The 22,922-nt window shown below is 41.9% G+C and overlaps 1 long non-coding RNA gene across 1 annotated transcript in view; it reads right to left on the bottom strand.

Moving 5' to 3' along the window:
* The window catches only part of LOC143841852 (uncharacterized), an 82,655-nt gene extending 78,355 nt beyond the window's left edge, over positions 1 to 4,300 (bottom strand). Inside the window, exon 1 of the long non-coding RNA XR_013232896.1 lies at positions 4,213 to 4,300. This is a non-coding gene — a long non-coding RNA (uncharacterized LOC143841852). The remainder of the gene's footprint in view (positions 1 to 4,212) is intronic.
* Positions 4,301 to 22,922: the final 18,622 nt, after the last annotated feature.

The following is a 22,922-nucleotide window of genomic DNA, read 5'->3' as shown; positions in this document are numbered from 1 at the left end:
CATGTTCAATGTATGGTCTACTACTAGATCCTTTTCGCACATGCTACTGCCAAGACAAGTCTCCCCCATCCTATATTGGTGTATTTGGTTTTTCCTACCTAAATGCAGACCTTTATATTTGTCCCTATTGAACTTCATTTTATTCGGTTTAGCCCACTTCTTGAGCCTATCAAGAGCATCCTGTATTCTGTTGCTGTTCTCAGTTGTGTTTGCTACCCCTCCCAGTTTAGTATCATTTAATAAGTATCCCCTCTAATCCCTCATCCAAATCATTTATAAATATATGTTGAATAACATATTTTGACTTGAACGTTCTTCTTTCACTCTCTCTTTTCTTATGAAACTTGTGAGGCTGCATTTTTATGCAATTTTCCCCCCATTCAATTTAATTTTGTGTCAATTGCATTTATATGCACCACACAAATATCTACTATAATATATACAGATACAGACTGATGATGATAATGATGAAAGATAGATGATAGATGATGGCTGGCTGGCTGGAGATGGATGGGTAGGTAGGTAGGTAGATAGATAGATAGAAACAATAGTACAAAGTGGTACCCAATGTAGTCAAAGAAGTAGGCAAATGTGGGATACCAGGAACAAATATTCACAGAACAAAAAGAGTCAAATTGTGAACATACAGACAAGACAAATAAAAGTGATATGGGCTATTACTGTATCCCTAACCCAAGTCATGGTTTGAATTGTGGGTAGTTTAATGCTGGAATGCTGCCCCAACCGAGAATAACACAGGAAGGCAAGTGGAAAGTTGTGGAGTGGTTTGACCCAGTTCCAGCAGAGAACCATCATCAGACTTCAGACAATGACTTGATTTCTTATCACCCGGTGACATGCCTGCTTGAAGCACTTTTCCAATCTTCTGTGATGGATACATGCCAATATCATGACCTTTGATGGTACATTTGGTTTTTTGATAATGTTTGCCTTTGAAGAGCACAGTAGTTTTAAAGTTCTTTTATTTTCATTCCTGGACACCACTAAGAAACCTCCCTGTTTTGACTATGACTTTTCTGTTGAGAGCCAAGGGTGGAAATGCCAGGTTGTTATAAACTGGAATGGAAGAACAGCAATAAGACTCTTAAATTAGAACTACGTGTGAAATGGTGATCTAAATTGAGGAGGAGGGAGAGTAAATCATGAACTATTAGAGGGATAATAGCTAAGAGAGGAAAGAAAAGTTTGAATGTTGTCCCTTTTACACATTTTTAAAATAAATAACTATTTTAAAGATATATCTTTCTTTATGCCAAAACATTCCATTTGCAATGGTTTCCCTTTTTACAGGGGAGCTGAAGCAAGAATGACCCAGATTTAAAATAAAAATAATAATTTCCTAAAATGGCTGCTATTCTGGCCACTGTGCCTCCTCAGAAGTGATAGAAAGAAAGAAAGAAAGAAAGAAAGAAAGAAAGAAAGAAAGAAAGAAAGAAAGAAAGAAAGAAAGAAAGAAAGAAAGAAAGAAAGAAAGAAAGAAAGAAAGAAAGAAAGAAAGAAACCTTGCTAACAACAGTTAAAATAATTAACCAAGAACACACCTATAAAACTGTGAAACTTGAAGAGGTTCCTTCCTTGACTTAGCACAGAACTGCAGCATCTTTTACTCCAGCGAAGCCACAGCAAGGCCTGAAGATTCAGTAAAATGGCTGACCTAGTCCAGTAGGCCTTACACTGTCATACTTCCTCAACGCTCTTTGAATTGGTCAGGGAGCACTATTCTGCCCACATTTGTGTCGGGAAGATTGCTTTGGTCCATAGATATATTCTAGGGGTGCCAGCCTCCAGGTGGAGTCCCCTGGAATTACATCTCAACTCTAGAATTAGTTTCTCCTGGGGGGAAATGGCTGCTTTGGAGGGAGGAGTCTATGACATTGTATCCCACAGTGGCGCCTCTGCTCCCCAGGTTCTACCCCAAAATCTCCAGGAATGCCCCAGCCACATATAATGCAACAACAGCACTCTCCAGCACGCTACAAGCAGCCACTTACCTTCAAACGCTGTCACCCCACAAAGCAATCTCAGTTAATCCTCTCCAGTAGTTTAGTAAAGACAAAAAAAAACAAAACAAAACTCCACACCACTCATCTTCTCAGCACCCTTCTCTTGGATTCTTTCTCCCAGCCCAGCTGGCTGAGTTAGGGTAACATATCTTAGAGAACTATTATAAAGATAAGAACCAGGTAATGTAGGTGATAGAACATTCAAACATGCTCTATAAATGCTAAGTCTTACTACTTAAATGAATAGAAAATCAATGGACTGTTAAGGTGTCACTCCTTATGTGATTAATGGTGGGCCTGTCTACATGGGGAAGTCTGGAAAGGAAATTTGAAAGGGTTTAAAATAGTAAAAGAGACTTGTAATTCTAATTTGCATAATATTCCAAACTACTGAAATAATGTTCATAGAATAGTTGCTGGGATGAGGAAGGCATTCCTTATCCTGCCATATCGATCTTACTTTTATAGGCTATAAAGATAGTGGAAAGTAAGAGACAGTTTATTATATTACAGATATAATAGCACAGACAAAACTTTGGTACCTTAAATAAGATCCTTTTACATGGGGGAAAAAACCTTGACTTGTAAGAGGACATATTGGGCTAAGTGCAATGTGCACACATTTTGGTTGGCTTAAAACAAGACCAGTTTTATTAGCATAACAGAGTGTTGGCCCAGCATGGGAGAGGGAGGCTGCATATGTGATCAACTAACCAAGAGAACTCTGACCACAACAACATGTTGGGAGCCACCCGGTTCTGCCCCTGGAAACATTGGTTCCCTTGCCACTGGGTCCCATCCAAGGGAGATGTACCCACCTGGGGTGCCAAAAAGAGATGCAGACCTCCTATGGACCCACCCCAGCCCACCCGGTCCTGTGAGCCCATTTGCCTTGCCCCGCTGGGTCGGCCCTGCTTACACCGATCCACCTCTTGTGGAGGCCCCTAACCATAGGGAGTTCCATGCCCCTGACCGAACTCTCCCCAAGACTAGCTCCATCCCATGCTGAAACTGTCACCTCCCCAGCTGTGACGGATTCATACAAGAAAGCCTGCCATCCCAGGCCAACATAACTTCATCTGCAACAACTCAACATAACCAACGCCCCCATGCCCCATCTGTGCCCTGTGCCCTGTGCCCACCTACCCAGCTGCCAGAGCAGTGCCAGGAGCATGTTTTCCTCGTGCCCAGTCCTCCGTGGTGTCAAATAAGCTCCCCTGACCTGATCCTTACTCTCACAACCATCTTCCAAGAGAAGACATAGTAACAGGTCCAAAGTTGCTCAGAAAGTTTTATGTAAGAACAAGGATTGCAACCTAGGTCTTCTTAGCCCTACATCAGCATTCATCACTCCACACTGCATTCATCACTCCACACCTTAAAGACTAATAAATTAAATGAGGCAAACTTTATGAGACAGCCATAACAATGTGGATTCTTGTTCATAGAAGCTTATGGTACCATACTGAAGTTAGTCTTCAGAATGCACCTTTATATTTTTGACAGTACTAGGCACATACAATGATTTCTGTGGAAGTTCTCAGTAGGAATGGGCATGAACCACATTGAACCACAATCCAATATCAACCGGGAGGTTGGTTTTCAAACCAAAGCATATTAGTCTGTGACCCCTGCTTTCTGTACCCTGCCACTTTTTATGGGGAGCTGAAAGCAGGGATTAAATATCTCCAATCTATTTAAACCTCTCCTTTCTGCTCCCTGCCAAAAGTGATAGGGAGCAGAAAGCATGAAGTTAAATAAGTGCAAGCCATTTAAAACCTGATTTTTGCTGATTGCTGAAGGCTGCAGGGAACAAAAAGCAGGAGGTTAAATGGCTCAATTTGCAAATTTTTCATTTCATCCCAATCCCTAGTTTTCAGTGGAGTTATGAGTGGGTAGTGATCAAGTAAAGGAAGTATAAATATGGCCCATGTGGCAGAGTGGTCATATTGAGTGTCAAACTATGATCTAGGGACACAGGTTCAGATCCCCACTCTGTCATGGAAGCCTGCTGTGTTATTCTTGAGTCCATCACATACTCTTAGTCTAACCTACCTTAGCCAAACCTACTTCATACAGATGTTGTAAGAATAAAATACAGGTGAATGTTGTTGAGTCCCCTGTCAGGAGAAAGGTGTGATACAATCAAAATAAATCTTCAAAAGATGAATGACCCACCTAAACTTACTGAGATATGATTTGCTGGGGGTTGTTATTCTCTTCTCTTCTTTACAGCGTGACACTGTTTATCTTGAGAAAGCACACTACTGTACAGACTGTTCTCTAAGTGAATCCTGGCCATCCAAGGGTGTCTTAAATATTTAACCAAGGCCTTTCTGGTGCAAAGTGCAATCAGCCAAGCCATGTCACCTTGTCACTTCCTTTTAGTAACTGAGATTCTACACTGTGGCATGCAGCCTCTTACAATGAACTGCAGATCTCATTTTGGTGACCTTTTTTCAACACATTGATAGCAATTTTTTTTAAAACCCCTCTAATAATCTTATCTTAAAACCCACTCGGTGCCCTCCGTGCACGTATAATGCAAAGAATGAAGACACAGCACTTGTCATGTCATTCAAAAGCTGATAGCAAGATGTCATTTCCCAACAAGCTATTCCTTTGATGGGCAAGGACCAGTTGCTGAAAGCATGGAATTGTATCTGAAAACTCAATAGGAAGAGGTTGTGACTGTGATGCTGGCAGACGATTAAATAGGAATTGGTCCAATAGGAAATCGTTAAGCTGTTGTTGTTTTTTCCATTCACAGCACTCAAGCGTTTCAAAATGCGTATTTAACCAAGGCCATGAACTAGAAAAGTTCATGGGGAATCTTTTTATATATAAAGAAATTAAGTCTACAACCAGTCAGGTGTTAAGAGAAAATTGGCGCAAAACATTTTCAAAGATACTGCAAAAGACATTTAAAAAGATGGAAATATAAAGGAGAATGTTGGGAATGAAGGAAATCCATAGGGAAATTCAGGATATGTTAAAATTTAAAGTCCCTATGGAAGCTAAGAATACGTAATTAGGTATATTGCCAAACAAATTACCAAAAGTTTTGGAAGAGATATATGAATACATGGTGACAACAGCTAGCATGAATGAATGAATGAGTCATTCATTTATGTTTATTGATTGATTTGATTTACTTATTAGATTGATAAACCCACCCCTTTCAATACAGCCATCCCTGGGCTGTGTACTACAATTTAAAAACCGGTGATACAATAAAATGGATGTACTTATTTAAAATAATCCCAGAACTGCAGTTGGCATCATTATAATTCCTGCTCCAATCCCAAGTATGTTATGGGGGACGGGGTTCCCTAGATGTTACTTATAGCCTGCCTCAATCAAATGTACAGTGGAAGAAACTCTGTCTTGCAGGAATTCAATGAGCTCTGACAGGGCCCATCTTCTCCTCTGGGAGCTCATTCCACCATGTGCAGGCCAGAACCAAGAAGGCCCTGGTCCTGGTTGAGGCCAAGCAGACCTCTCTTGTGCCAGGGACCAGTAGCCTGTTGGAGCTGGCTGAGCGTAATGCTGTTTGGGGGTATATTTAGATAAACGGCCCTCAGTTATGCTGGGCCTGGACCACAAATGGCCTTAAAGATCAGAACCAGCACCTTGAACTTATCCAGTATTTCAATGCAAGCCAATGTAGCTGCCTGAGTACAGGGCATGTATGAGCCCTCCATGGTGTTCTGGTGAGGCCTCTGACAGCTGCATTTCAGACCAGTTGTCACTTCTGGAGGTGACCATTACATGGATGACGGTGGCTAAGTAATCCTGGCTAGGTAGGATGCTAGTAGCTTAGCCTAGCACAGATGGAAAAATGCCTGATGAGCAACTCTGGTGACTTGAGCCTCCATACTCTAGTGCAGTGGTCCCCAACCCCTGGTCCAGAGACCGGTACCGGGCCGTGGATCAGTCGGTACCGGGCCTCAGCTCCTCCTCGTCCTCCTCCCTGGCTGCTGCCTCGGGGGCTGCTCTGCCACTCTGCTGCTGGCTCACCTTTGGTGCTCTCCAGTGGCCGCCATGGCTGGGGCTCCCACTGAGTGTGGCACTGCACAGCTGCTGCTGGCAGCACCCCCCAGTGGGCAGCGGGAAGTCAGGGAGTAGGGGCTCAGGCGGCAGCGACATCCCTCGGCAAAAGACTACCCCCCCGGGCCTGAGTTAAATTGTCAAGCGTTGACCGGTCTCCGGTGATAAAAAGGTTGGGTACCACTGCTCTAGTGACTTGAGCAATTGTTGAAGCCAAAACTGCTACAACCAAAGAAACAATCACACATAAAATACACATCACACTAGATAACAAATAACCCCAGTCTCACTTTGTCCACAATAAAATCAGTTAAAAGTTATGAAACATAGCAAAAAGGTTACTATCACAAGGTGAAATACATAAAAATGGAGGAATTATGCATAGGCTACAATGAGGATTCCACAGCCATACTAGAAACAAGCTTATGCAGCAAAATGGAAATCAGATGTCTGTCCAAGTTTAGAAGAATGGAAAAATAAACTTGCTGATTATGCAGTAATGACAAAATTAACAATTTATTTGTGAAATAAATCAATTTTGCAATTTGAGGAAAGATGGTGTGTTTATTATGCAAGCAGAAGATAAGCCTAGAATAAGAAACAGTTTAAAAATTATATTATAATACATTTTGCACACATAAAAATAATATATTGTATTACGATATTAGAAGCAGAATGAGAATAAGTTCTAAATGTAGCATCTTGATTATAAATGTATAAGGAAGTGGATCTTGAGCAGAAAGATCTACTTTCTCATTATGAAATATATAATAGATTTTATTTCTGTACTCTGATATATTATCTATTTATTAAAAGTTATCATGAGTAGGTAAAAGTGGGAAAATATGTAATATTGAATATGCTGTAAAGATGAAAATGATCATGTAGTTGTAAAACAATTAGTTATAAAATTGGAAATCTAAACTGTTGAATATAAACGTAGCTCAACAGAAGTATTATTCTTTTTTATAGAAATTGTTTTAAAAACTATAATGAAGGGGTGGTTGGAGGAAAATGCTCCCTGTTGTATATATTCTGTGATCCGTAATTATTCTTATATAGATATAATTGTGCAATACAATCCCTTCTACTTGATTTTCTAAAAATAAAAATGTCTAAAGAAAATCCACATACATACACATGTCTGTATGTACATGGAAAATTGTCCTTTGACAATGGAAATATCCTTCTATACCTAGCAAGACAATAGTTTTATGATGGTTAGCCCTCCTTTCAAGATCTAAAATTTTAAGGAATATTCATACATGGAAACAAATCAAATGGACATTTTAATTCAAATAGGAATGTAAAATAAACGGTATAGTCTTCTAGAGCAGTGGTACCCAACCTGCAGGCTGCGGCCCAGTGCCAGGCTGTGAAGGCCATGGCGCCGGGCCGCTGCTCCCTCTCCCCCCGCAGTAAAAAACTTCCCAGGCCGCAATCTTGCGGCCCGGGAAGCTTCTTACTGCGGGAAGGCGAGGAGAGGGAATCAGGGCCAGATGTAGACTATAGTCTGCTATGGGAAACTGAATGACTGGAAGGTACAGCCCAGCAGGGCAGCACAACCACCATGAGTGGCACCATCTCCTCCATTTGTGCTCCTGCTGCTGCATTAAGCAGAGGCAGGAGATAGAGCACAGGGGGAGGAGGGCAACCAGCTACCCTAGCTAGACCAAAAACCAACCTCAGTCAAAAGAGGAAAAATAGATTACTTCCTACCATGAACAATTCCTTATCATCTGTAAAACCACTGGGTAATCCTGCCTTTCATTGCAATGTGGGCAGTGGGGCACAGAAAATTCCTACACTAGATAGGGAGGAGATGGATTCATTATTGACATCTCTCCCACAGAGCTCCAAAGCATGAGGTCACCAGGAGCCCCCATCCCCTCACTGCAACAACTTACTAGTTCCATGCAAGAGCAGAAAAGAAACTGAGCTTTCTTTTCAAACATGACAGCTCAGATTTTCAAGATATTGGGTTCTGTTTCAAGTATTTCTTTCTTCAATTTTGGCCTTACATTGTTGACATGATTTGGAAGCTTCCTGAGCAGGGCCAACTATAAGCCTGAATAGGAGTGATTTCCTACCTTTCCAACATGAACGTTTCTGCTCACTTCATGGATGAAGAGAGCTACTTTATTCAAATGTCTGCAAAGGCACTCTTGCCTTTGGTTCAATAAAATATTGTTAATAATTGGATTTCATTTTCAAGTGAATGTTCCAAAAAGCTCTTTGCGGCGCACTAATGTTTGCATTTATAGATTTAAAAGAACTGTATTACAACCCAGAGCGGGGCTGTCGGCCAAGTAAAAGGTTTTTCCGTTGATTAACCATCTTGCTTTTCTTTTCTTTTTTTGTTAACTGATCAACCAATCAATATTGTTATTACAGTAACTCAATAGCAAGTGCTATTTTCATGATACAGATAACAGGTTATCTCTCCTCACACACAAATCATGTGTTTGGGAATAGTCATCAATGTGTGCATTGTTTCAGGCTGAAGAGGCAAATTGTTCTCCAAAAATGCTTTTCTTAGTGCATAGCTTTGCAAGTGAAAGCTCTAGCTAGAGTCCAGTTTAAAATTTCGGTGTTGCTATACCTGTGAGAGGTTGTTCATCTGCCCTGAGTGCCTTGCTGCGCATGACAAGTATGAGGGTGTGCAATGGGAGTTTTGTACATCTTAGATGCACATCCTCCCTTTACTGTGCATGACCAAGGCATGATCCCTGGTCAAAGAGACATGTGCTTGATCTCAACCAGGCCTTCTCAGTCCTGACCATGACCTTGTGGAATGAGTTTCCAGAAGAACCGCGGGCCTTACAGGAACTACAAAAAGGCTTGGAAAATGGAGCTCTTCTACCAGATATTTGATTTAGACCAATGAGTTGACAAAATGCTGGTTAGGGCCCTCCTCCATAATTCTCTTCCATCCTGGACTAGTAGGAAGCTGTTTAAGCAATAACCTGGCAGCTACAGTGACAATATATTTTAATGGGTTAATGTTGAGTGGTTATATTATGACTGGATATTATATTTGTTGCAAACTGCTCTGAGACTGTGCCAAGAGGAGTGGTCATAGAAATCTTGTAATAAATAAATAAATGGGGGGAAGTGGTGGTTACCCTGTGGAACCACTATTGCCTCAATTTTGTAATCACATCACTTACTTCCTCCCTGGTTCTTAAAAGATACTTTATGACTGATCTGGCCCCACTGGTTTTAATATCTCAGAGCAACCCTCTGCTCCAGGATGGAAACCATCAAAGCCTCCTTCCTTCCCTTAGCAAGCTTATCTGTCCTTTTTGAGATTAATGACCTTCTCAGCTTGCTGCATGACACCCTTAATGATCCAGACCAAACAGCACACACAATAATCTTGAGTCAGACAAAGCTGTAACTGTAAATGAGAGAACTATTATTCTCTGTTTGACCTCACAAGCAATTGCATAAACAATCACCTTGTGAACAACTGTTTTGCTCAATTTCAGCCCACTTGGCAAGTTTCTAGTTTGAATCCATTTTTAAAAGAAGATTCTGGTTAGCTAGATGGTCCAACCAATGAGTAATCACCTAGCCTGTATGGCTGTTCATAAGATGCCTTAAGTCTGCCTAGCAAAGCTTGACATAAACATTTTAAACATATAAGTGGTAACACTTCGGTACCAAATTGGAGGGAGAGCCATGTCATGTTCTCACTCAGAACAGGAGAATGTTTTCGCCCCATTTCCCCCCAAAACAGGGATCACATTTTACTATTTCATTCCTCTGGATCAGAATCCTCAAGTAACCGAAGGCATTGCAAAATTCCTCCACGGGATTTTCTGCAAGTGATCTGGTATTTGAATTGCTTTGTCTTTTATATGCATGTTTTGCTATTATGCCAATAAAGGTATTTGACTTGACCTGACTATTTCATTCCTTATATTGTCCATTTGGTATCCTGTTCCTCTCTATTCTTACAAGCAGAATATGGTGGATGGAGATATAATTTAATCCTAATATTATAAATGAAATCAGAATTCCATGGTATGAGATTATAAGAAGCAGCACACTTATAAAAATAGTAAAAAGCACACACAGAAACAAATTCATAAGCATTTTTCCTTCATTCTGTGGGAAGAACTGGGTCAGTCACAGCTTCAGACCACCATTCTTTAAACCATCTCAAAATCCATCCATCCAAGACTAGCAGAAGTCTTAACAACATTCCATTCAACCATAATGAGTAAGGATGGAATCCACTGCATGGCTCAACTGCAGACAAAGAAACAAGGTCATGCCATATTTAGCCAGCCCCCAATTTCAAAATGAAGAGTTACAAACAATTAAAGCAGCTCTTGTCCCCACCACAGATTGTCAAACTGAGTAGGGTTTTACCAAGAAGCCGATCACAGAAGGCATTCAAATGAGATTTTGGAATGTTGATGGAAATGCATGATAAGGATGACCTCATCTATAGACCCATTTTGGGGCACACTGCCTTGGAAACCTACAATTGGACACATAGTTCTCAAGAGACAGCTGACAAGGAAAAGGAGATTAGGAACAGTAGCATAAGAAGAGGAGTTGGTTTTTATACCCACTTTTTTACTACCCCAAGGGGTCTCAAAGCAGTTCACAATTGCCTTCCCTTCCTCTCCCTACCCCATGAGGTAGGTGAACCTGAGAGAATTCTGACCAGTGGGTCTCGCACCAAACTGTCTGCCAGGGCTAATCTTCCTCTATTACAACTATTGAGACCAGGTGTGACCCCGTTTATTTACATTGTGAGTTTCTATATATTAAGCCTCTTTAAGTACCCACTTGGGAGGAAATCAGGGAAGAAATACAAGTTAGCTGACCATAGCCCATTTACGATCTCCAGCAGATCTTAGTGAGATCTACTGAGAACCAAGACAGCACTTTCTTGTAAGGGGCTTTCCTCAATTCAGTGCAATTCTTGATCGTTCACAAAGAGCAGAATTTTTTTTGCTGTTCATGAAAAACAGCTGATCTGGTTGATTAAATGAACGATTAAATTTAAGCCGCTGTTTTCTGTTCCCAACAAAAAGCCATGAGGAACAGAAACAGAGGTTTAAATGGCCCCTTGCTTTCTGCTCCTTGGGGCTTTTCACAGGGAGCAGAAAGAAAGGATTAAACTTTAAATACTCATGAACCAATATGAACCAGATCAGTTTGCAAACCAGACTCCTTGTTCATATGGGTTTGTGGTTCAGGCCATGAACCACGAACAGAACCAAAGAGAACGGATTGTGCCCATTCCTATTAGGCAAGACTTTTTTCTATTTTGACTGTATATTAACCCCTGCATTATCACAAGGATGCTATAGTATTATTCAGGCTGAGTTGGGGCTGTTTCCTTCCAGAGGCACTTCAACTATGTTTTCCAATTCCTTTCAAAAGAGCCTGTTACTTCTCTATGATTGGTCAGTTTTACTGACTCTGACCTATTAGGATGATGGTAAAACTCACAGTTAGTTTACACACAAGCCAAGATGGCTGTATTTCAGCAATGGGTAGATTGGAAATACATAAAAATTTCTCTAGAAGAATAAGTGATTCATCTTAACACTCCTAGCAAAAATCTAAGCACAGTGGATACATCCAGCAAGCAAATAAAATCTGTGGCAGCGTATTACACGCAGTAGGCCTGGCTTTTCTCATTCACACATGCATGCAGGGTACAGAAAGCAGGTTGCTGCATCAATAGGCCATCGTATAAACTGTTGGATAAAGTGCAAACACAATGAAATGATCTATCCCATAAAAATCATTCCCTAAACGAGGCTCATTGGCAAATGTTTCAATGTTTAGTGCTTTGGCCAAGCTCCCAGATGGAATCAAGAGGTGTTCACTACAGCCCCAAAAAGTTAAAAGGATTAAGACAGCCAAAATCTGGCAAACAGGTCTTCATCTTTAAAAAAAAAAAAAAGGAAACAGTATATTGGACTCCTCTAGTTAACAAATTAACTGTGGTTTGCTGAGGTGTTTATTTTCCACATCAAAGTGAGCTTCTAAATACCTATTCAAATGGATGTGTTATTTAGTTGCACATATTTTTTCTTAGTGCTTTGGTCTGACTACAGCCTCTTGTGGCGCAGAGTGGTAAGGCAGCAGACATGCAGTCTGAAAGCTCTGCCCATAAGGCTGGGAGTTCAATCCCAGCAGCCGGCTCAAGGTCGACTCAGCCTTCCATCCTTCCGAGCTCGGTAAAATGAGTACCCAGCTTGCTGGGGGGTAAACGGTAATGACTGGGGAAGGCACTGGCAAACCACCCCGTATTGAGTCTGCCATGAAAACGCTCACCCCAAGGGTCAGACATGACCCGGTGCTTGAAAAGGGGATACCTTTACCTTTTGGTCTGACTATTCAGGACTTCTGCCCCATAGAAAGTAAATACATAGAAGTCCCAATGGCACAGGAAAATAATTAGCCAAGAACCTAGATCCTTGTCAATATCCTTTCTCTTCCGATGTGTGACTGCTTCTTCTCATGCAATTATGAAGTATCCCATATTTTTGGTTCTTGGGCACGCTAGAGGGAGAAGCTTGGTGAAAGGTTCCTTATTAAAAATACCCAAATGAATGAACAAACAAAATATTGGATCAGATCCAGAGGTTCTGTTCCATTCAGCGAAGATGCTGATATCACAGTGAAGAGACCTCCATTAGGGAACTCTGTGTTTCAGCCCCATGATTAGATTCTCCAGAGGGTCCTGATAATGTGCACAGTAAAATTAAGATGGGATTTCCAGTAACATTCCAGCAGCCCAAAGGCTCTTCCAGCATAACAAAAAGGAAGCAGCCTAAATGGGTCTACTTAAAGGAAATCATGTGAGGTGATGTTACCGCTTTACTCTACTCTTATTATAACTCACTTGGAGAACTGTGTTCAGTTTTGGGTACCAAAAGTGAAGAAAGATGTAGAAAAACTAGAGTATGTCCAGAGTAGGGCAACAAAGATGGTAAGGGGTTTGGAGACCAAGTCGTATGAAGAAAGGCTGAGGGAGTTTGGTCTGTTTAGCCTGGAGAGAAGGCAACTAAAAGGTGATATGATAACCATCTTCAAATACTTGAGGGGCTGTCATATAGAAGATGGAGCAGAGTTTTTTTCTGTTGCCCCAGAGGGTCAGACCAGAACCAATGGGATGAAATTAATTCAAAAGAATTTTAGAGCAGTTCCTCAGTGGAATAAGCTTCCTCAGGAGGAGGTGGGTTCTCCTTCTTTGGAAGTTTTTAAGCAGAGGCTAGATAGTCATGTGACAGAAATGCTGATTTTATGAACTGAGGCAGATTGTGAGTGGGTGGGCAGGAAGATAAACCTGTGATTATCTCTTGTGGCCCTTCCTTGCATACCCAGGGAATTGCTAATTGTTGCTGTGGGGAGGTGAATTTCCTCCAGGCCAGGCTGGATTCTGGCAACTTTTGGCAGAGGGATAACTTGGGAATGGAATTGGGGTCACTGTGGGTGAGCAGGTAGTGAGTTCTTGCATTGTTCAGGGGGTTGGACTAGATGACCCTGGAGGTACCTTCCAATTCTACGATTCTATAAAATTCTACCAGCCCCTACCCCACTTAAAATTCCAGCAGTGTCTCGGTGAGTCTAATTGTAGGCTTAAGGAATTGAAGGATCCATTCAGCAATCACCTTTCTCAGAACCTCATCATTGCCCCATGCACAGCTATCTGACATGCCTAATTCTTTGCCAGCTCTCAGGACCATCAAGTGACCAGGTCATTCCAGTCACTCATCTTTTTGCTGCTCCTTTTGCTGTTCAACTAGCAGCTACAATCCAAATAGGCAAATAAAATCCAACCTTCTGCCTCCAATCCAGTCTGTAGATCCATTGTTTCCAGGAACAGGGCCTAATCTTGTGACATAAATCAAACATGTTTTCTAATAGCATTTGTTTATTGAATTTATATCCCACCTTTCTCCCTAACAGAGATCCAAAGAGGATGACATCATTCTTTTCTCTTCCCTTTTATCCTCACTTAAGCTCTGGGAGGTAACTCAGGCTGTAAGTGTTGACTGGCCCAAAGTCAAGCCTGCATGGCTGAGTGGGGACTGGAACTTGCACCTTTCAAATGCTACCCATACTCTAACCACTATACACCACTGCACATATTGGCAATACAAGAGGAGACCTATTGGGTCCAATTCCCAACTGGACATGGGACATCCGAAATAAAAACACATGATGCACAATGTTTGACCCAAAGAGTATATTGCTAGCGCTTGATGTAAAAGCCTTGCTGAGAGTTGACCTATGTAAATATGAATTGCTTTATTTAATATACTGTCACATGTTTATATTCCAAATGTTGTGTAGGCAATCTAATGGAGACCAGGAGCGGGGATCTCAGTTAGGGTTTCAGGGATGTTTGCTTGACATTGGCTGGCATGCAGGATCCAATCTGCTATTGGCTGTTATTTCCGCCCAGTCAGGGGGCTCTGCTTACAGCCAATCACAGGCTTTGGTGAGGACCTCTCAACTGTTTATATGTTTGGGTGGTGGGCTGTTGGGTTGCTACAGTTGTTGGCGATCAATAAAGAGCTGATGTGTCGCTTATGAGCGACTCCGTACCTTATTGAGCCCACTATTCAATCCCAAACATTGCCTATGAATTGCAATGGGTGGTGTATCTGGATAGGCAGAGCATTTCCCTTGTACGGTACAATCCACATGCAAGTCAGTGGGCACTGCTTGGTCCAAAAACTGATGATTAGATAATGGTGGTGGTGGTGAGTCTTATATAATAAATATAATAGAATAAATAAAATAAAATAAAATAAATTGTGTGTCAAAAATGTTGGAACTAGAACTTGAGCCTCTCCCATGCTTGAATCTGTTTTTAAACACGACATGTTAAGGTGACCAGATTGTCCCACTTTTGGAGGGACATCTAGGGGTACCTGGCAAATTGTACTTATGTTGAAATTTAAAAATATATATTACAATACTATTTTTGCGTTCTATGTGTTCTATTAAACTTTTTGTTGCTCCATATAGACCAAAATTTTAATCAAAAAACCCCCCTGTCAATGGTTTCCCGCTTTACCAGTGTTAAAATCTGGTCACCTTAAAAAGGAATTCAAGAGGATTCAGAGTAGCACTGGGGAATCCCTAAATGCAACAAATTTCCACCACCTGGTAACAGCAGTAGAAGACAGCACTGTAAGCTGCAGTCCATTCTAGCTCACTTAATACAGCAATCACATCATGGCTGTGAAATTATTTTGTGCACATCCCCATGAAGTTGTTACCCAGTTTTCATGTCTCACTCCAGCTGTGCAGTGTGGTTGCCAGCAGTGGAAGGACTGGCATGCTAACACCTTGAGTTTCACGAGAACATTTATTAATGAAATCTAAATCAAAATGTCTCTTCACAGTACAATGGCAAAAGGGTTTATTGAGTTGCAGTTTACACTGCATTTTCTACCTCATGGCTTTTTATATGTGTGGCTCTAATGAATATTTCTGACTGTTTCCATTATACATTTGAGCGGTCTCAGCGTTACCCATTGTGACAAACTATTATTTACCTTTTTCCCCCAGGGCTGTATTACAGAATCTGGCAGGAGAACAGGTTTCTTAAAATACAGAATACAAGGGTGTATCTAAGGGTTAGATCCTGCTGTCTCATCCATTCTCTTCCTCTCCTGCCCTGCTTTGTCCCACGTGGGTTCCATGACCCATAGAACAATCTTTTTAGTGCTAAGTTTGCCAAGTCCAAGTTGGGAAATTCCTGGAGCTTCGGGGGCAGACCCTGGGAAGCATCCATGAGAAGTACCTGTCCAGCTGCTGGGCAGTACCTGCCACCATTGGCATCCTTCCAGCAAATGCCTCCTTGCCAAGATAGCTATCACCACTGTGAACCAGACTTCTATACTGGGGTGAAGACACAGAGGTGGTGCCATTCGTATCTGTCCTGGAAGAAGAACAAGGTAGGCAAAAAGAAAGATACAAGCCTGCACTGAAGCACATCTCTGCTTGGGAATAAATCCCATTCAACTCAGGGAAACTGACTTTTGAGTCACAGCTTGTACATAAACCTGCAGTTTATGCATGCTGGAATTTACTAAGCTAAAGCACTGACTCGTGCCACTAGTCTATTGATAGTCCTGTGGCCTTATGTAGCGTCTTTTCCACACTTCCCAAAGTGCATGGACAAGCTCTGGGAAAGACATTTTTTATATTCATAATGAAGGAGAATAATTGTTTTTTATATCCTGCTTTTCTCTACCTGAAGGAGTCTCAAAGTGGCTTCCAATTGCCTTCCCTGTGGAGGAGTGGGGAATCAAACCCGGCTCGCCAGATTAGAAGTCGCCACCCTTAACCACTATACCAAGCTGGCTCCTAATAGGCAGTTGTCCACTGTGCTCAAAATGAGTTAAGGATTCTGTTTCTTGTCTGGAAACATTTAGGTAATGAATGATGAATGGTTACACAAGACAACACCGAGTCACTTATCAGTCTCCTGCTTGGGAGCTTATACACTTCCTGCCCTGGCCAAGGTGGATCTTTGATTTGGGAAAGAGGAACTTTTGAGAAAAAATAAGAGTACACTAGGAAACATAACAGTGAGCCCTATGGTGATCATGGGCACCACACTCGAGATCAGAAGAAAAAGAAGAAGTGGCTTACAATCGCCGTCCCTTCCTCTCCCCACGGCAGACACCCTGTGAGGTAGGTGGGGCTGAGAGAACTCTGACAGGACTTCTCTGTGACAACAGCTCTAACAGGACTGTGACTAGCCCGAGGTCACCCACCCAGCTACATGTCGTGGAAGAGAGGGGTATCAAACCCAGATCTCCAGATTAGAGGCCACTGTTCTTACCCACTACACCAAATGGTCTCCATCACTGTCCTAGTCTATGACATACAATACAGTCCTAAGAAGACTTATCCTAAATCCAGTAAAAGGGGTATGAATATCTCTTGCCTTGAGAAAACCTATGGGGACAAATGGCCAGGTTGGTGATATAAACATTGCCAACTGGGATATTTATATGCTTTTCTCATCTCCATGCAAAAGAGTTTTTGGTTCCTCTGAACCATGAGAGAAGATTTAGCCTGCTTTCTACATAAAGCAGAGGGGTCTTTTCCCATTAACAGAAACATGTCTACTTTCTGTATCTTGTCTCATGGTGTGGATTTTTTAATCCACACATTGAGGCCATGTTCAGAATTAGATGGATGATATTATGGTTAATTCTTGTTTACTGAAAATGTGTGCATTTTACAAGGAAGATCTGGCACAAGGAAGCAGAAAATGGCCCCAAATCAAAGAATCATGGATTTAGCTTGCTGATGAAGAAGCAAAATTGGAACAGAGATTTCAGAGTCATCTAGCGAGGACATCAGTCTCAGCTTCCAAAGCCTGCAGCTGTGACTCACTGAACCCAATTTAATCACTCAGAACTGCCCTTTGCTCCAAATGCTCTTCAGCAGAAAACTACGTCTCTCAACTCCTTGAGCTAAATTAGGCACTTCTTTGTCTATATGTTTGAATTTACCTTCTCAAATTCCTCAGTAATACTCATACTCACTTAGATAATTGATTCACCACAATCACAACTAGATTGAAATGTGATCCTAAATACGGCTTGCTTCTCTGTATGCAGTTTTATGTATCAGTATTAATTATTGTCTCTCTAACTCTATTTAACTTATACATTGGAACCATTCTGGATACAGACCAAGAGATCCATGATGTGAATCCTCGAGGATTTTTTTATTTTAATTTTTATCTACGTTCTACATATTGTTTTAATCTGCTGTCAATGTACATTTTGTAATAAATAGATGCATTTTGTACTGTGTTTTAGCTGCTCAATCTGCTTGACTTGCTTCTTAGTTGGGTCTGACCGCCTTTTCTAGTTTCCTGGTAGGTAAAAGCATTTGACTTGGTTTAGAGAATCTCCCTTGGTGACCAATACAGCTTCCCAGAATAAAAACACATTTAATTTTTTTTAATTCAGGAATATTAAGCTATAGCAATCAGCTGGAGCATCAGGAGCTGTCAGTTTCCAAAGTTCCCCCTGCAGGATCAGATGTCAGGCTCTGCAGGGGCCCCAGTTCAAAGCAAGGTCCCCAGCAGACACCAAGCCTATCCTGTGTGGAGACCTACGTGGCCCAGCAGACCCTCAGATCCCAGGAACAAGTTTTGCTGCCAGGCAAAAGGCTTTAGAGCAGCTGGATCTGAGTGGGGAAGAGACATGTCTCCCTGCCCCATGCAGATCCTAGGAAGACTTGCACAAGCTCAGCATGGCTTCCTGAAACCATTCTGTGAGTTCAGACTCTAATATCCACATTCCTGTTTGTTTCAAGTCTGCTCTGAATAGTGAGTAGCGACCATGCCCTGTGTACATAATCTGGTGATACATCAGAACCAAAAGAAATTTAGATCCAGGGCTAGGTTATCCATGTAGAACAAGCTACGAGCTCTGCAGTTCCAGGGGTCCCGCACAATGCCTTCCCCCATGGATTAGGGCCACAACCTCTCTTCTCTCCCCTTTTGTTTTAAGACACCCCTTTCCACTGTGGGGGAGGGGGGTCCTCTGCCCTCACCGTGGCTGCTCCCCCTGCAATTGTACTCTACTAGGGCCCCACAAATCTTTAAATTGGCTCTGGTGCAACAGGCCCCACAAATCCTGAAACCATTCCTGTTGAGATCATTTATTGGTTCCATTCTTCCAGGACCAGCAGAGCTGTGGCAGGAGAAGTGCACTGCAGACTATTCAAGCCAGATGATAGCTGTGTTATGTTAGGATGTGTTATGTTAAGATGGGTATCCCATGGCACCTTAAAGATGAAGAGAATTTATTCCAGCATAAGCTTTCATGAGCTGAAGCTCTCGTTCATTGAATCGCTGAAGTGCCCAGCGTCAACCGACCACTCATGTTCATCCATTGCATCTAATCCTATAGCATACTGCAAATAATCCTATAACATACTGGAAATAAAGTCCGTCCAGAGAACCATCTCATGAAGATGTCATGCACTGAATCAGACTCCTGGTCCTTCAAAGTCTATAGTGTCTACTCAGGATGGCAGTGGCCCTCCAGGGTCTCTTAGGCAGAGGTCTTCCACATCTTCTGCCTGGTCCTTTAAAAGGAGATGCCAAGGATTGAACCTGGGACCTTCAGCATGACAAGCAGATGCTCTGCCAGTGAGCCATGGCTCCCTCCTATCATTACTTGTTCTAGCCCTCACAAGTGCTTGCACTCAAATGCTCAGACCTTGAATAAATCTTTGTTGGCCTTAAAGGTGCTAGTGGACCCTGAGTTTATTAAGATCTTCTTCAGTTTGAGTAACTGTTAAGCCACCTGCCCCAGGTAATCACCAGACCTGAACACTTGATGTGTAACTTCAATGTCTATACAAGTATGCAACGCCACGTGAGAAGTTTGTTTAGTGGATTTAGAATAGAATAGCTATTGGAGCCTTGAGAACTGAGGCTGTTCCTAATTGCTGAGCATGGAAAACCTCTTTGCCAGAATTGCCAGTTTATTTCCACAAGGGCTCTTTTGTGTCTTTAATTAAGAACTTCCCAAAGCAAAAGAGCTCTGCTAGGCTACTGCCCACGAGCTGCGTTTATGCCTCCATTCTTGGGGGAGATCCATGTACCTGAAAGTAATCACCAATTCCCTGCCAATTGCCCACATAATCCTTACCCCTACATTTACTGGATGAAGGACTTCTCCTACACCAGCAGGGAGTCGGTGGAGGGAGTGTTAAGCCTACACTTGGCTTCTTTGGAAGTCTGCATTTTAGATTGCCAAGTTCCTGTCCTTGTATACAACCAGCCATCCAAGCCCAAAGCAATAGCTCTCATCCAAGCCCAAAGCAATAGCTCCTCTCATTTGAAGCATAAAGGCCTGCTGAGAGACACAATGTAAGGTCCCACGGCAACCAATCAGTTGTTCTATTGTCAGCCACAAATCACATTTAGTTCACGAGAATGAGGGTATTTCGTACCAGAATATTATTCAATTTCTAAGCTTTTGAAATTTGATCTCTTGGATCTGGGGTCCCCAGTCTGCCGACCAGAGACTCCAGTGAGTCTTAATCGACTCCTTCTCAATGGACGAGAAGGAGACCGTTGTGACTTTTCCTGCCTCCCTATAGCAATCCTACGTTCTTGTTTATTCTAGGGGGAAGGAACAAGGGGTGCCTTCTCCAGCTATGGTGAGCCTGAGATGGGTGTTTTGAAATCAAGCACCACGATTGGACAGTTTCACTGGTGTTTTTTTCAGCTCAGAATACCCTGAGGGGGGGAGGGAAAGTTGCCTGAGCCCAGGGTGTTTGGTGGGTCTCACTAACACTGATTTCTTACCTAAGTGGTGTCCCCTACATCTGTTTAGAGCTCTGCCACACAGGCTCCCTGCCACAATCCGTGCCTAGCAGCACTGCCCTGGAGAAGGATGGTGAAATGTCACTGAGTAGCAAGGCTTTTGGTGGTGATTCTGGTGGTACCCCAAGCAACACACTGTGTGGCACCATCGGAGAAAGCACCTCTGGAAGGGCTCCTGAGCAGAGGAAGGATATGCAGGTGGGCGGGGGAGAGAGGTAATGGCTGACGCAATGGCACCACTCAACTTTCAGAGCAAAAAAAAAAAAAGGATTCAAACTAGCATCTCTCCTTAACCACTTTAATTTCTCCTATCCCCTCCCCCAAAAAAAGAATATTAAGATCTAGCAGCCAAAATCTGCTCAGGTTCCCTGGCCCCAAGGAGATAAAACTGGCCTTGGCCAGAACTAGGGTCTCTTAGGCTCTGGCTCCAGTGTGGCGGAACATGCTAGCTGAAGAGATCAGGGGACTCAAACAATCTCAGAGAGCCTGTAAAATGGAGCTGTCCCACCAGGCCTATGATTGAGGCCAGAGGAACAACATCCAAGCCCCCCGCCAAAAATCCACCTGCCGTCAAGCAACCCCTCCAAGCTCTGTGCAAGGCTCATATGGACAAAAATTTTAAGGAGGTGGTTTTTATTATTTTTTGGTATAGAAATGTTTTATTATGATAGTTCTAAACTTTGTTGTCAACTGCCCTGAGTCCACCAGGAAAGAGCAGTGTAGAAATATAATATTTCTTATTACATTGGCAGTCTGATGAAGGTGGATATCAGAAAGCCATTGTTCCCCGGTGCTATTAACACTTTGTTAATTAGTCAATTACTATGGCCACTACTACCACAACCACCATTGCCACAGCCACTAACTGTGGCCTTCTCACCTCATTGCAGACTCATTTATGTATCCTTGTGCAGAATTGCATGCAACAAGAATATAATGCAAAAAAAGAAAAGAAAAGAAATCTAGTTTCATGTAAACTTTAGGTCAATATTTGCTTCGCTTGTAAGTTGAATGACAAATTGAGCAGAGCTGTTGGTGCCAGCATTCTATTGGGAGGATAGGAACACCCATGCACAAGCACACACTTGACAGCCATTAGTAGAATTCAAGACTGGCTATCCTGAATAGAATAAGGAGCATCCCAGCCTTCCACATATTGTCTCTTATTGTTGTTTCATAAGCTAGGCTAAATTAAAAGAGAAAGAGAAAGGATGTTGCATATAATACGTGATATTTTTAAAAACACAATTAAGAACAGCTGGTATCTCAAAGAAAAACAACACGCCCAGTTGCAACTTGCAGGGGCTGTTAGGGGTGTGCAGTGAGAAAAATTTCAATATAGTTTTGGAACTGGGATTTGGGACAGGCAGACCTTTATGGTGCTTGCTGGTTTTTAAGCAAAACATTATTGGTTTGGGAGTCATACCCATTGTTGGGGAGGTTAGAGGTAAGGATTTTCAGGCTGTTTTTAAAGAGAATGGTACCCAATTTGCATGTAAGGATCCTCCCTCTAATCTAAAGACTGCCTGATTTCCAAGCAGAATGAAAAAGGAGGTTTAATTTTACAGAAATCAAGCAGATGCCTTGTGGTTTTCTCTTTACTGACTCATATGAGGGTGAAATAATACCAGCTCATTAAAAAAAAAAGTATGATTAAATGGATGCAGAAATTTAAGAGAGCAAATACCTATGCATCAATAGGAAAAGTTATGGGGGGAAAGAGACTAAGTTCACAGCTAGCCAGATGTTAAGAGAACACTGAGAAAATAGATAAAAACTATAAGGAAAATGTTGGAAGTGTCAAGAAATAGATGGAACTTTTTATCATATCTGGTGGACCTGTAAAAAGGAAAAGAGACAGACAAGGGAAATACATGGGAAAAAATGCAAAATATGTTAAAATTTAAATTTGCTATGGAAGCCAAGAATATACTTTGAGGAATATTGCTGACAAATTGTCAAAAAATTGGAAGAGATATTTCAATATATGGGGACAACGGCTAGAATTATCCGTGCAGCAAAATGGAAATCTGATGTGTGTCCAAGCTTAGAAGAATGGAAACAAAGCTGCTGCTTACCCAAGGCCCACTGATTGTAGCAGCATGAGAACCATGGAGCCAGAAGCAAAGAGGAAGGATTTGAAGCCAGCCATGGTGGCAGTTCCTGCACTGGCTTCCCACCTAGCTGCAAAGATTCCAAATCATGTGCACACATGTCATCATTCTGCCTTACAAACTGTCCCCTTGCTATGTAATTAAAAAACCTGTCCAGTTATGCAGGAATGGGGAAATTAAGGTCCAATCTGAAAAATAAATCAATTTTGAAATCTGAGGAGAAATGGACAGTTTATTATGAAAGTAGGAGATACATTTAGAATGAGAAGCTAAAACTGTGTGTATATGTCTTACAGTGGAATGAGAACAGAATTTGAATAGAAATGTATACAGATTAGACTTCAAGTAATAAAATTATTTATTTATGATTTT

This window comes from Paroedura picta, chromosome 7 (genome assembly GCF_049243985.1).
Source record: "Paroedura picta isolate Pp20150507F chromosome 7, Ppicta_v3.0, whole genome shotgun sequence".
Taxonomy (NCBI): Eukaryota; Metazoa; Chordata; class Lepidosauria; order Squamata; family Gekkonidae; genus Paroedura; species Paroedura picta.
Note: the sequence above shows the minus strand (reverse complement) of the source record. Positions and strands in the feature narration are given on the sequence as shown.